Raw genomic sequence first — 15,648 nt, 5'->3', positions numbered from 1 at the left:
GCGGTAATACCGTGAAATTGCGCTGTTATTCGGTGAACACATATCTGTTTTCCTTTTCTTTCCTTTTTTTGCTTTTGCTGCTGTTCATCTCTGTAATGTCTGCAATGTTTATGCCTGTGTTTATGCCTGTAATGTGTTCCATGTAAACTAGCTTCCTGTTGAGCTGTCACCTGCTGATGTTTGCGAGGGTCCTCGGCACTCTCAGGCAGTGTGCAACTGCTTTCCCGCTGAGGTGCCCCCCCCCCCCCCCGTCCTCTGGATTTGAAAACAAAAAATTGATTGATTGATTGATTGATTGATTGATTGATTGAAGGGCGCGTAAATGAAGCCGTCACAGGTTTGATACCGCGCGCTGTCTACGTTGGCTAGCCTGCCCGCTTCTCCTTTCATACCTCCCGCACTTCTAGGGGAAAAAAAAAAAGAATGCGTGCGTGCGTGCGCACTGCTGTGTGCTTTGCTCGCAGGGCGGCTAGACGCCCCCCCTCCTCCAGCTCGAAGCCGCGCTCTGATGGCCAAGCGCCTCCTTGCATCCTTCCCGCGCATTGGATTTGAAGGACAGCTTGCAGCCAACCTCTCGAGAGGGTGGTTGCGACTAGAACTAGCATAACGTTCCCAATGCATCACAGCGGAAGGATGAATATGTTCAGCTACAGCTGGTCGATATTCCGTGGTTCGGGTCAAGTGCGTGTTAATTGTGCCGTAAGGGCGCTTAATTGATTTACAGAGGTCGGTGCCGCGGACCGCAGGTTGCGCGCTGATATAGTTCACGAGGCTGCATGAAAGCTATGCGAAGGCTGCGAGCGAATATGCGTGTTTCTGCTGGCGCATTCTGTGCCGTTATGTGTGTTAGTTCGCCGCCCCCCCCCTCCCCAGCCGCCGCGCCTTCTCTTCCCCCCCCCCCCCCCATCTTCCCTTACCATTAGCGCGCTTCCTTACCCTACCTTTGCCCTAAGCTCGCACCTCACCCAGACACCACCTCCAGCAAAAACATAACAAACAAAAGCAGAACCTGTAGAGCGCTCGCTCGGTTGACGCACATGTCCAAAGGCTGCTGGGTGGTGTCGGATAACCTCCGCGAGCGAAACATACGATGCGCGCGGTCAGGAACAGATGGGCGAAGATATGGCCGCTGCCTTGACGGGAGCGGCGACGCAGAAGTGAATAAGAGAATAAGACAATCGCTAACATACTGAGCGCGGCGAGAGAAAATGTCGGCGATGGGCGCCGATTTGTTTTCATAAGTGGTGGACAGGGGCGTATGCACAGCGGGGTGGCTCGTATGCGTCTGGGAGCACACTTCTAAACACGATCGGGTCGATAAAGAAAAAAAATACAAATTCATTTTTTTTTTCGGATGAAAATTTGGTCCTTGCCAGGGAAATGCGCCCTCCATTTTCCAGTAATTTCGGTGAGTGAGAAGGAAAGCGGAGAAGGGGGGGGGGGGGGGCTCGTTCGGTAGCTTACTGTACATGTGCATATACCCAATCATTGTGTGTATGCCAATATATAATTCTAAAGTTTCGGCCATATAGCTTCTGAGGGATGAGCTACGTGGATCCGAGAGTCCAGGGCGTGGGTCTCAGCATCGCGTGATGCAACCCGACAACACCCACAGCGCGCATTCTCCACTGTAAAGTCGGCGGCGCGGTGCGTTTACCTTCCATTTGTCATGCTTTTGTATTTAATTGTGCGAGCGAGCTCGATAAAAGGACTCAGTGCGTCCTCAACAAGAGCGGACGCTTGACTAAGAAATGCGCGATGAAGAAAGAGCGAAATTGTAACCAGTTAAATTTTCAAAATATAACCTTATACGTTTTTATCTATAATTCATGCAAATTGATCGTATCAATTTTCCGTTTCCATTTCTTTTTTAACAGATGCTATTCATAATAAAAAATGTAATTTAAATATCAGTTGCAATGAATTGCATGCACTCAGTCAGTTAATACTATATACTTTCGATCTGAACATTTTTTCTGGCATGCCAAATTGCTTCAATATATTTTAATAGCTGTGCATGAGTGGTATAACCAAAAATAATTTTCGAGGGCGTTATACGGCATCGATAAAAAAAATTGCAAAAAAGGCCGAAAGAAGGAGTTCAAAAGCTTTCGGAAGGGGTTCTGACATCGAAACAGAGCCCTGGCTACGCCCCTGCTGTATATTGATAGGAGTATATACAGAGAAGTATATTAACCTAACAACTTGCTATGTACAAACTTTATATGAACTGATTTAAATACACAAAAGTAACCGTGTATGAACTTCGTATTTACGCATGTTCATACAGATTAAAAGTACGTACAATATTGATGGAGTCAATAAGGTGTTAATACAGATTCTAAAGACTGTTCACGACCATTTTTGTAAGGGGAAAGAGACAATTCAGCTTGACTAGTCCTCAGCTCCCCAAGTACAAATTGCAGAAACCAAACAGTTTGGGCGCAGCATTGCAGAAACAACAAACCCAAACATTTTTAGCACAGAAACGGAAAAACGGATAATATGCAGAAATACCTTGTTAAACAGTTGAGAAAAACTGATTCTAGAAATAAAAAGTTCTGACTACATGAAAACGCCATTGATAAAGAAAGCGTACATCATTTTTGCATGTACAAAATCGCGATATAAACTAACAGATAAGACGAAGAAAAATGACACGCTATGAAACATGAACATCCAAATTATCACCTAAGGCTGCGGACAGCGTTCGTAAGCTGGAAGAAAAAGAGACGTGTGAGGTTTGTTCATGCGGTAGGATATTTTTCAGGGAATGCCAAATTTAGTTCCTTTCTTGTGGCTATTTGAGGAGTCAAATTAATATTAAAAAACGTTTTAGAGTGCGGTAACGTTGTGCGCAAATATTGCACTTATTTATTTATGTAAATTACACCTCAGTAGTGCCTGTTTAAGGCTAATTGGAAGTATTAGGCTCACTCATTCGCAAACAAAGCACTTCCATCGAGCCAACGAGCTGTTTAAGTGTAACCAGGCAAATTCTAACTACTGCATTGACGACGCAAAGCGATTCGCGTTGTTGCTGTTTGGAAAGTAATGAAGCTTCCACTTACCAGCCAGATGTATTCGCTCAGGTATTCGGTATTTAGATTTCATGGAGAGAAGAGCAGAAATATCAGGTGTCTGACTAGTGATTCGGAGTGACAGTGCTGACGGAAGTGGCACCGGCCTTTCTACTGCTTTGTTTGAACGTATAAAGCATTGCCCAGTTTGGCAATGGGAAAACGCGGGGAAATATTTCTTGAGCACTGACTGCGGTCATTTCCACTCGGTTTCCGGGAAGGTGTTTGTTCCCCCGTGCAGAGTATTTTTTTTCCCGCCTTACATCAGTATATCATGGCCCGTGTGCTATGCGATGTCAGGGTACTAAAAAGAACCCCAGGTGGTTGAATATTTCCGGAGTCCTCCACTACGGCGTCTCTCATAGCCTGAGTAACTTTGGGACGTTAAACCCCGCAAACCAACCAACCATCTAACTGTAATGTTTTAGCTGTAATTCATAAACACGGAGGTTTGGGCTTGTTGGTGCGTGACATTTCTTCGACTGGGGGTAATATTTTCTTTGTCATTTGGAATTCAATTTTCAGTACTGATGAGCCTGCCTATGAAAACTTATAATGCATGATGCTGCACGCCGCAGCACTATCCTTAAATTTCTTTCATTGAAACTTTCGGGGTTGGGCATCAATTGGCAGTGGCTTAGCTGAATATACGTAGCGAGAGCTACTTTACTCTGGTTTCGGCATATTGCCGATCCTATCGTTGAGTATATATTGATTAGCAATGAAGAGACATTGATTTTCAAACATATGTTTTTTTATTTCATGCACAGAAAGAAAGACTTCCCGGTGATCAGTATAGTACCACGAAGCCGTTTCGATTTAATGTATGTAAAATTTGATTTTGCAGATTCTCTTTAATATGTGAAATCAATGGCAGCCACCCCCCCCCCCCTCCTCCTCCCCCTGTGTGGTTGAGAGGTTGGCATTTGATGCCAAATTAAAGTAGGATTTCTGTTTCATGTGATGACTAAACAAGTCCTCCTCCCTGTTGAAGCCCCCAAAGTCAGGCACGCATCTGAAACCGTACCGCAAGCTGGCACAGGTGGCAACTAAGTTAATCGTATGTTCGATAGATGTTTGCAACGCCACGTAAACTCCCCCTCCACAAGTCTAACACAGGAAGCTTCTCCCTTGTTCACTGCGATCAAAGGCAGATGTCTGAGAGTAAAGACACCTTGTCTCATGTAGATGCAGAATACGGCTTTCTTATTAGGCTCAAAACGACTAGCACCAGCAACCAAATTACACGACGGGCCTTTCATCCTCTTCTGTCAGAGCAACAACGCCGCCAAGTTAAGCCTAGCGTCCAAGCCTAGCGTCGGCCTAGCCGCCCTCGAGGGAAGACCCTCGGAGCGTGGACGGCATGGACTGGCAGGGCGAGGAAAATCAGAGCTACCAGCCGAACTCTGACACTAGTAAGGACGGAAATATGGAGGCGGTTGAGGCCTTAGAAGAAAATTCATGGTTCCACCGACAAGGAGGCAGATATGTGAAGGAATGCGACGCAGCGTCCCAAGCGAAGAAGAAGGCACCCGTGAAGGGGAGCGAAGGGACCGAGGCCGCCAAATCGCGGCAAAAAGCGATAGGAAGGTCACTCGCCGAGAGATCCGTAGGCACGGTCAGATCAAAAATACCGAAGGAGATGTTCCGCGTAGTGCTGCGACCGCACGGCGGCGCCGATCAGCTGACAAGGAAAGCGGGACCGAAGCTGCGCCAGGTCCTGGTTACGGCTGCAGGCCTCAACCTGAACGGGGAAGACAGATTCATCGGCAACCCGAAGAATCAGTCCCTACTAATTATGACCCCGGAGCTCGGCAGGGCAAAGCGGTACGAGCAAATTACGACCATAAAAATCGGGCCAGTTGAGATAGACGCAACTGCTCAAGCGGCCATGCCGGAGGGCGGCAAGGGCGTCATATACGACGTTCCGCTGGACGTCACGGAGGAGGAAATTCGGCAGGGACTCAGAGATAACCCTGGCTACATTGGAGCGAGGAGGCTCGGGAAAAAGTCTAAAACTGTGCTCATCATTTTTGAAGACCAAGAAGTCCCGCGAGAGGTGTGGTTCAACGGATTGCTATACCGGTGCAACCTCTACAAAAAGAAATTCGATGTGCGCTACGCATGCGGCAACCTAGGACATCGGTCGGACGTCTGCCCGGACCCCACCAGCCCTCGATGCCGAGGGTGCAGAATGCTTAATCCACCGGAGGGGCACGAACAAAATTGCGAGCCGCAATGCCTACTGTGCGGCGGCTGCCACCCCCTGGGGCACAACCGCTGCAGAAGCATGTACCGGACCCCGCACATTCTCAAAGTCCGACAAGCAGAGAAAGAAGCCACCCAGGCTCAAAACAAGCAGCAAGAGCCAACGAAAACCCGGGGCAGATCGAGAGGAAGAGGCGACGCCGCGGGCACAACGGGCCGTGCGAGAGACTCCAGCGCATCCGTCACCAGAGATGAGCCCAGATCCAAGAGCAAGAACAGGGGGCCGCCACAACCACCGCCACCCAAGGACGACAAGAACCACTGGCCGAAGCCCGGGGAGACGCCGGCCGGACAAGCAAAGACGAATGAAGAAGTTAACGCAGGCGGTAAGTCGGTCAGCTTCGCTAGCGGGGTCTCCAAAGAAAAAAACTTGGAACTTTCGGAATTACAACAGACTCAAGCCGAGCATAGCAAAGAAATCAGAATCATTAAAGAAGACATCAAAGAGATTAAAAAAACCCTCAAATCCCTAGTCGAGGTAATTAAAGAGTTAAAAGAGGCAAAAGCTACACCTGCACCGGCACCTCCGATGCTCAGGCCGCCCGTCATACGGGGCCCCGGTGGGGCAAGCGAGAGCAATTGTGGCAGGGACAGTGACGACTCAGATGAAATGAATATCGATCAGGCTAGACCCGCGAAACGTAAATCAGACGACACTAGTGTAATTGGACAAGCCAGAAAGCACGTGGCTTTTAGAAAATTAGTCAAGGATGAAATCATAGACTTCGAATTGAACCTGAATAAAAAACTTGAGGCGAGATTTGGAGCGCTAGAAAAGATGCTTCAAGCCCTTTGCAACGCATCGGGTATACAATATCAAAATCATAATGGATCCCAAAACGTCTAAAATTTGGCAATGGAATTGCCGGTCGTTGTCAATGAAGCGATGGCTCTTGCAACAGTACGTAGCTAGCCAGAACACACAGCCTTTGGCAATGGCTCTGCAGGAAACGCGAGGTGTATGGAAGCTTTCGGGGTACAAAAGCTACGATAGCGGGAAGGGAAGTAAAACACAGGTCGTGACGTACGTCAAAAACAACGTCGCCGTCGTCCAGCACGAAGTAGGTAACAGGGAGACCGAAACGGTCTTTGTGGAAATCCTGACCGGTAAAAAGAACAGAGGCAGCATATTTCTACTCAATGTGTACAGCTCCCCGAAGTGCACGAAGGCGAGGTTTGGCCCGATATTTAAGAGAGCGATTAGCCTGGCAGGTAAGAACCCACTAATAATAGCCGGCGATTTTAATGCCAGACATCGAGAATGGGGTTACACGACCAGCAGCCCGAAGGGTCAAACGCTGTTGGAAGATATCACTGAGTCAAACCTCTACATCGCTAACGACATTAGATGCCCGACGAGGGTGGGCAACAGTGTGTCAGCGGACACAAACCCGGACTTGACTCTCTGCCATAGAACTGGCATAGTCAAGTGGACGAACAAGCATCAGGATCTAGGTAGCGACCACTACGTGCTAGAGGTAGAACTAAGTAGGAAAGTGAGCGTTAAGCGCGCTGTGTGTCGGACGGAAACCCAAGTGGATTGGGATAAATTCAGACAGATCAGAGAACGGGAAGAAATTGGAGATATAGAGTGCATTCAAAATTGGGCCGCCCAATTAATTACCCATGTCAACGAGGCCACCGAAGAAATTAAAGGCGAAGCTCTGCCTGAGGCGATGGATAGCAGGCTATTCGGCATGTTCAAAAAGAAAGAAGAGCTAACGAAGAAGCTCAAAAAGCAAAAGTGGAACCGCAATCTCAGGAGAGAGATAGCTAGACACAACGCCGAAATAGAAAAATACGCCCGGAAACTCGAGTCGCAACGTTGGGATAACAAATGCGACGAGATGGAGGGCACCATGAATGGGGCCAAGACGTGGCAACTGCTCAGGTTCTTGATTGACCCGACTAAGTCCAAAACGGTCGCCAATATAGAACAGGTCAAGGCGAGGTATAACTTTAAGGGTACGGACAAACAGCTCATTGACAAGCTCAAGTCCATGTACGTAGCTCCCCCCGCCACAGCGCATTACAGAGATTACAACGCACCGGCGAACAGCGAGCTTGACGCGTCCATAACAGTGGCAGAAGTTAGAGCGGAGCTGCACGGCCTAAAAAGACGCTCGGCCCCCGGGCCGGACCTCGTTAATAACAAGATGCTCGCAAATCTGGACGACGAATCGATCAATGCCCTAACCAAATATTTAAATCAGGTGTGGGAGAGTGGTCAAGTACCCTAAGAGTGGAAGAGGGCTAAGATCACCCTAATCCACAAGCAGGGAAAACCACCGGGCTTGGAGAATCTCCGCCCAATATCACTAACATCCTGCGTAGGCAAATTACTTGAGAAAGGTATTCAGAGGAGGCTAACCAAATACACCGAAGAGAATGATGCGTGGCCGGCTGAATTGGTCGGATTCAGGCCCGGCCTTTGTACGCAAGATACCATGCTCAGACTACATAACGATGTTGTCAGAGACTTCAGGAAAAAAAATACGAAAGCTATTCTAGGCTTAGACCTTAAGAAAGCTTTTGACAACGTCAGTCACGACGCCATTCTCGACGGGCTCGCTGAGCTTAGAGTAGGCGAAAGAACCTACAACTACATTAGATCATTCCTGCGAGACAGGACGGCGATCATCACCTTTCAGGGCTTATGTTCGGAGGAGTTCCCGCTGGGTAACAGAGGCACTCCGCAGGGGGCTGTGCTCTCACCTTTCCTTTTTAACATCGTAATGAGGAAGCTCCCCAGTAAGCTTGGCCATCTCGATGACTTAAAACTAAGCATCTACGCGGACGATGTGACCGTCTGGATGTGCGAAGGGAACGACTCGTACATCACATCCAGGCTCCAAGAGGCAGCAAATATAATCAGCTATCACGCAGAGGACGTAGGTCTATGCTGTCCGCCAGAAAAATCGGAGCTCCTGGTAATGACCAGCAGTAGTGGGAAGATAACTCCAGATATCAAAATTAAAGTCAACGGAAACGAAGTCCGGAAAGTAGATGAAATTAGAATATTAGGTATGATTATCAACCGCAGGGGTAGTAACAAAAGCCTGATTAAGAAATTAAAAGATCAGGCGGAGCTCGTAGTCAGAGTATTTAAGAAGACGTCCAACAGAAGGAGTGGTCTCACGGAGGCTAGTAGACTCAGACTCGTACAAGCTTTTATCACGAGCAGAATGTGCTACGCGACTCCATTCCTAAATATCAACAAGACCGAAGAACACAAATTAAACACCATAATTAGGAGATGCACGAAGTGCGCTCTAGGACTCCCCATAACTACTTCTAACGACATTCTAGAGAAAATCTGCAAAATCTACTTTTTTGAAATACACTCTACCATCCTTGCTCACTAGTAACCCTAGCAAATTTTGGAACATCGTAACTAACTCCCAGAGCAACTCAGAGATTTCTTTACTTGACCAGAACGACTTACCTGTGCCTAGCAAGGAGTGCGCATCGATTTTAAACAATATGTTCACACTGAACTTTTCATCTGCAACTAATCTTCAATTGCCTACACATTCGTTTTCGGGCTATACGATTATGCATCCAATATCAATAGATGCCGACGGGATTGCAAAGCTAATTGAAACACTAAAACCTTCATGTTCCTCTGGTGTTGACAATATAAATGCAAGATTCCTTAAAGAAACAAACATGTACTCCTCTGTCCTTTTGGCAAAAATATTTCAACAATCTTCAGATACTGGCGCTATTCCTGTACATGGAAGCAGGCGAAGGTGATTCCACTTCATAAATCCGGTAACAAGCAATCTCCCCTTAATTATCGCCCCATATCTCTTACTAGCATACCATGTAAAATTCTTGAACATGTCATTTGCTCACACCTAGCTAGTTTTCTTGACTCGAACCTTTTTTTCAATCCAGCGCAACATGGCTTCAGGAAATCATACTCATGCGAGACACAGCTACTTTGTTTCACAAACTCCATGCTAACCCTTATTGACAACCGTTCCTTGGCTGATTGTATCTTCTTGGATTTTTCTAAGGCCTTTGACAAAACCAACCATCATCTTTTACTACTTAAACTCAAGTGTCTTAATATTGACAGACATCTTCTTACCTGGGTCGAAGTTTTCCTCATCGGTCGATCACAGCATGTCTTTGCTAACAACAATAATTCACCGTCAACACCTGTTACGTCAGGTGTACCACAAGGGTCCGTTTTGGGCCCTCTTCTTTTTTTAGTTTATATTAATGACCTTCCTAACTGTGTGACTTCCCCTATTCACTTATTTGCCGATGACTGTGTTATTTATCGCGAGATTGCTGAACCCGCCGATGTTTCTGCTTTACAATCTGACCTCAATAATATAACTAAATGGTGCAGCACATGGTGTATGGACCTAAATGTTAAAAAATGTAAAGCTATGCGAGTGTCGCGCAGTAATTTCCCCCCTGCTTGCTATGCATTGAATAACACTCCTTTAGATACTGTAACTTCGTACAAATATTTGGGTGTGCATATTACTAATGACCTCAGCTGGAAGCAACATATTGATTACATTATTAACAACAGTAACCGCATGCTTGGGTATTTGCGCCGTAACTTTTCGAAGGCACCTGTTTCGACTAAAATGACTATGTACAAAGCATTGGTACGTTCAAAGATTGAATATGCTTCTGCAATCTGGGATCCCGGTTTCACGAACTTGAAATCCTCACTTGAGATGGTTCAAAATAATTCAGCGCGTTTCATTCTTTCCAATTACAGTCGCACTAGCAGCATAACTTCAATGAAACTAACGTTATCTTTGCCATCTCTCGAGCTTAGAAGGAAAATTTCACGTCTTAGCCTTTTTCACAAAATTTATCATCATAACGAATTGAGGCATACTTTCATTTCGCAGCCATCGTATCGCTCCTCCCGCGTTGATCATGCTTACAAAGTAAATGTCATAACTTGCAATACTAATGCCCTTTTTCATTCCTTTCTACCTCGTACGTCAGTAGAGTGGAATCGCCTTCCGCCCGATATCGCATTAATCCAAGATCACGATTCATTTCACTCATCACTGATGCAATATCTTGAAGCTGATCCGTGACACTTTTTCCCCCCTGACTATTATCTTATTTCCGTTTTTGGTTTTTCATGCTTGTTTGCTCCCAGTGCTGTTGTTCTTTTCGCTGTACAATGCTGTTCTCTCACCGCTTATGATTGTTTTCAATTTATTCCGCTTGTATAACTTTCTTTATTGTAAGATTGTTTTCGTTGTTCTGTATTCCCTTGCTCGTTTAGCCTTTGTTATGTTTTGTTCATTTAGTGTTCTATGCTTTCTATCATATATGATGTACCACTCCCCTCTGTAATGCGTATGCGCTTGAGGGTAATAAAATGAAATGAAATGAACTGAAAGGACGGTGCAGAAACCGAAATTTGTAAATTTTGCGGCCACGTGGCAACATTAGATCATATAATATGGAGATGCGTTCGTGCCCCAGGGCGCAATGCGATTAAAACTAGCGATGAATGGGAGACCACGCTAAGAAGCTCCGACGAAAAAGCACAGCGATTCGCCGTCCGCCTGGCGGCCGAGGCTGAAGACCTCTTCTCCTAGACGAGGCCGGGTGTCCTCTGGCCGCGGTGTGACAGACTGCCTCCCCGGACGCCTGCGTGCGGACTCGTAGGTGGCTGCTGCACCATATTCGGCGGAAATAAATGTTCTTCCTCCTCCTCCTCTTCTGTCACTGTCGTCGGTTCCCCTCGATCTTCCGAAGGCCCCATCTGAGCTGCTATGCGCCGGCCTGTTACGCTCTGCATCCTGTATCTCCGCTTGGCAAGTCGTTCTTCCCTCTGCTCAGGCGTCCCGGCTGCTCACTTGGCTTTTCGGCATTCATTCTTGCTGTGCCTAACGGCTAATTACCAGGCGACAGCTACTGGATCTGAGAAATTGAGCCTCTCCTATCGGTACCACCGCTGAGCAAAGGCCGGACTCTTCTTCTCCATGCAAAACGACTGTGCTGCGGCTGTCATGTCTCGCCTCCATTTATAGACGCAGGTGAGCATGCGCAATTATGCGCATAGCTAGCAGGTGGCACCCGCGCAACGGCGCGTGCGGAAGCGACGGCCGCACCCGCAGCGAAGCTTTGACGTCACACATCTCGCACGTGCTCCCCCTCTCCGTGGCGCATTTCGCACGTTCCAGAGCACCTCCACAGCACAATGATAGACTGGTAGCGGAACGTAGCTCTCGCTACAATATCAGACCTCCCCGCTTTTTCGGTCGCTCCGCAAAGAGAGAGAGCATATTTTCTATCCTGCCAACAAGCAGTCTTGTTACGTCCAAAAATGATGAGGGCTAGAACGTTGAACGCACGCTCCAGTCCTTCGACCGCAACTAACCGAACTGTTAGCGTCAATTCCATTCAGGAGAAATTGCAATTGCTCATGTGCATATATGCACGCTGTGTGTGAGAATTGCCACTCGCTGCTTTGCTTATCCGCAGCTTGATTATTCAAGCTCCTCAGTTTACTTTTCGAGTAGAAATGGGAGCTTGCCCCGGGTTCTCTTTAGTTTAGACCAGTAACGGACTATGACAGCAGCTTAAATAAACTGCAGGAAGACTAGCGACGACAAAGACTAAACCATGTAATGCTGGCACTCCTTAACAAGCAAACGTATAAAGACAAAAAGTGAATTTTTGGTTTTAAACACACAAAATCAGTGGATCACCTGCTCTATTAGAGATATAAAAGGACTATGTGATTCCATTTCTTCCTCGAGGTTGATGCTAGTGCAGCTCGCTGCAGTGGTGGGCTAGCGCCCAATGCGGACGCATATGTTGGCCACAATGAGCTCTCACTTGTCTATCACTGACCTTTGTCCATGGCCAAGTTCCGAGTCAACAAAACCATTACGTATAGCGCACAACAACGCACCGGCAAAACACCACTTCAGCGTCATTATGCCATTAACTAGCTCTGTTTGAACATCAGCTACAACTACCCCACCTGCTTTTCTGTCGCCACCACCGCCGCTGTTGATAGCGTACAGCTAAGTACGTTCCCATGTGATGGTCATCATCGTTGGCATAGCAACCGGAGCAAGTCTGCCGGTACAGTCCAGCTTTCGCTCTTCCACAGCTCACCGCTTTTCTCCTTTGACAACCTGCGGTTGTATGCCTTATGTTCTTTAACTGTTTTAACTGAATAAAGCTTGCGCTGGCGCCAGACCGCCGATTGTATTGGCTCACTTCGCAACATAGTTCGCTAGCGTGGTTTTCCAACTATCTAAGAACATTGTCTTGGACCTATCTAGTGACCAGTGCACCTACCCGGTTGTGTCACGTGGCGTCATACACACGGTCACCAACTCAACACTCGGTCATGTCTCGCGAATTTGTGGCGCCACAGCCTCATCACTGGGCACGCACCCGATTTATGCTTCAACGAGCCTTCTTGCTGTCGTATTAAAATTACAAAAATAGTAACAGGCACACTATAGCACACGGGCGGAATCAAATCTACCAAACATAGGTGCTGAACGAAAACCTGAGAGCTGAAAGAAGGCTTATGTTACCAAAGGCAGCGATAAGAATTATGAAAGATATTTTTCTATTTAGCGCATACGTGCAGCAAATATAGATATTAACACTTAATATGTTCCGCCCCTTCCCAGGCTTTGCATGGAAGTTTTGTTTGGTTTAATTTGTGTGTTTAACCTACCAAAGCAACTCAGGCTCACACAGCACGCGAACGCCTACCTTTTTGCCTCCATCGAAAAGCAGCCGCCGTGGCTGGGGTTCGACCCCGCATCCTTGGGCACAGAGTCAGCGCCCTAACCGCTGCATCATTGTGGCGGGTCTTTATCCTGTTTTTCAGATTATCGAGCTGCACTTTACGCTTTTTCTCAAAATGTGTTCTCATCAAAACTCAGCATCACACTGACGTTGTAATCAGATTTAATATATTGTGCAACTAAAAAGGAAAAATAGATTGAATCTTAGCGGTATTTTTCTTTGGCGAATTAAAACGTTCACCGCTTAGCGTACCACACCAAGGCAAACAAGTAATACCAAATGAGAATGAAACATCTACCAGTGGTACGTTTCTGTCAGCAATATTGTCTTCTACATTTTATTCAATTGAGGTTATCTTTTTGTCCTTTCGCGCAGACAAGATCAAACGAGCACCAGAGACGATGCTGCCGTCACGTTCTGATAAATCTGAATGGAAGAACGTCTCCACTTCCGGTAAACCTGTTTTCTGGGAACGATCAGAATTTTATTATTCACTGAATAACCAAGAAGCGGGCTTAGAATAAGGCTAGGTCACCACTGAGTGAACAGGCTGCGGCGCTTTCGATTTTACGTGTTTCTTCCTCGTGCGATGACTATAATCGTGGCTTCTGAACTTGGGTGCGCATTGCCGCACTTCAATAACAGGACGCATAAATGGTAATGAGCATGTGGGTAGTGAAGGGGTCGACAGCCAGTGGCATTGTGCCAGATCGAAGCACGAGAAAAAGGAGCGGAGGACAGAGCCGCCAATAAGCAAAGGAAGACAAGTGATGAATGCGACGGGACATGCGTTTTGTATTATAAGACAGGAATTAATATAACCCCATGCAACAAAACAAAGAAAGTACGGAGCTAACAACAACGACGTAATCAAGTTTTGTTTCGTACGCATGACTGTCATATCTGGGACGGAGATTTCGGGCAAGTATTTTGCGGAGACAACGCTGCTAGCAATAAGCCCAGGACATGCCTAGGAGGTATCTTCAGCTGTATAATGTAGCAGATCATCAGGAGACGAAAGGTAATGATTGCAAAACCAATAAAGTGCTAGTAATTAAAATAATCTTGACATTGCGTGAGCATCGGATTACATCTTTGCTCGTCAATCGGTCTGTTCCCCATACCCCTTCAGGCGCCAATTAAATTTTCTTAAGAAAAAAAAAATTTTTGCACCAGGCATGATCAGCAGGCCAATATAAATTATTATGCAAAAATATTTATATTTTGTTCATGTCCGCATATGTGGACATGGCACCTAAAATCTGCTACATGAATGAAAACATTGCAGCATTTTCTGCGTTTGCAAACTAATTATTAAACATGAATAAATGTTTTCCTCTGAGAATACCTTGCGCCTTCAAGACTGTGACACCTGCACGCAAATCAGCGTATTACGTACTGCTCTGCACGAAATAACTAAGCGCCGCGAACACTAACAATTTTGGCATTTAGACGTCATGCCCTCGTTTGTGGACGCGAAACTGTACGTCCACTGAAGCACTTTTTCTATGTCTAAGGTAATGAAATCTAGCATACAACATCTACATTCCCCTAATGACACATTCATTACAAGAAATAGTATTATTATTCATCGGTTCAGTAAGAGGCATGCCAAAATAAGAGCTGCTGGTTCGTCTCGCCTTAAAATTCAACGTCTGTCTTTACTTGCTGTTTATAAAAACATTTCGCCGTAACAAGAGGTGGCACCACGTACTAGAAAGGGCGGGCCCAAATGTTACGGGTGCCAAATTTAAAGGCGGAAATTCGCCCTCCGTTCAAAGATATAGTGAAATTTGGGTCGCGTTCACATATGAAGAGGATATAGCCGGAAGGGGATATAACATACGCGGTAAACTTGCTTTTCAAAAGAAATAAAATTACATTACTAATTACTTTGCTTAAAATCGTATAGGTTTAATTAAAAACATTACTAATTACTGTTGCAAAAAATATTGAAGCAGCTGGGTAATTCAATTACTTTTAAATTTTTTCTAGTGTTCATCTATGCAAAAATAAGTATAGCTATAGAAAACCAAAGTACTCACCATTTGGCGCATGATAGCCTTAGTTGCTTATGCGCCAAAAAAACCCAACACAACACAAAACAACACCATACGCGACGCACACATTCTTTCATCCTCCCGTCAAGTATCGTCGAAGAAAAGTTTTCCCTCCCTCCTTCCTAAAGCATGTGTCATCGCAAAAATGACGACGACAACAAAACAACAAAAGCAGAAGCATGATCGAACGCTTACGATATGAGCTGCGAATCCCGCATCTGCCTGGCCAGGAGATCCGCAGTTTAAAGGCTCCGAAGGAGCTGCGTAATCTATTGTTTCCGTATAGCCAACAAGGATCGACCTCAGCACCATTCGCTAAGTAACGGTCACGACAAGGACCCTCCTGTCTTTCACCCCTCCCCCCTCGCATTTCAATTCCCTCTCGCCCGGTGGTGACGAGTTTACCCAGGCACCACTGCGCCCTAGCGCATGGCACATGGAGTGCCACTTCATGCTCCCAACTAGCT

This window comes from Amblyomma maculatum, chromosome 9 (assembly GCF_055883805.1).
Source record: "Amblyomma maculatum isolate TAMU_Amacu chromosome 9, ASM5588380v1, whole genome shotgun sequence".
Classification (NCBI taxonomy): Eukaryota; Metazoa; Arthropoda; class Arachnida; order Ixodida; family Ixodidae; genus Amblyomma; species Amblyomma maculatum.
This window is presented reverse-complemented; position numbering follows the sequence as displayed.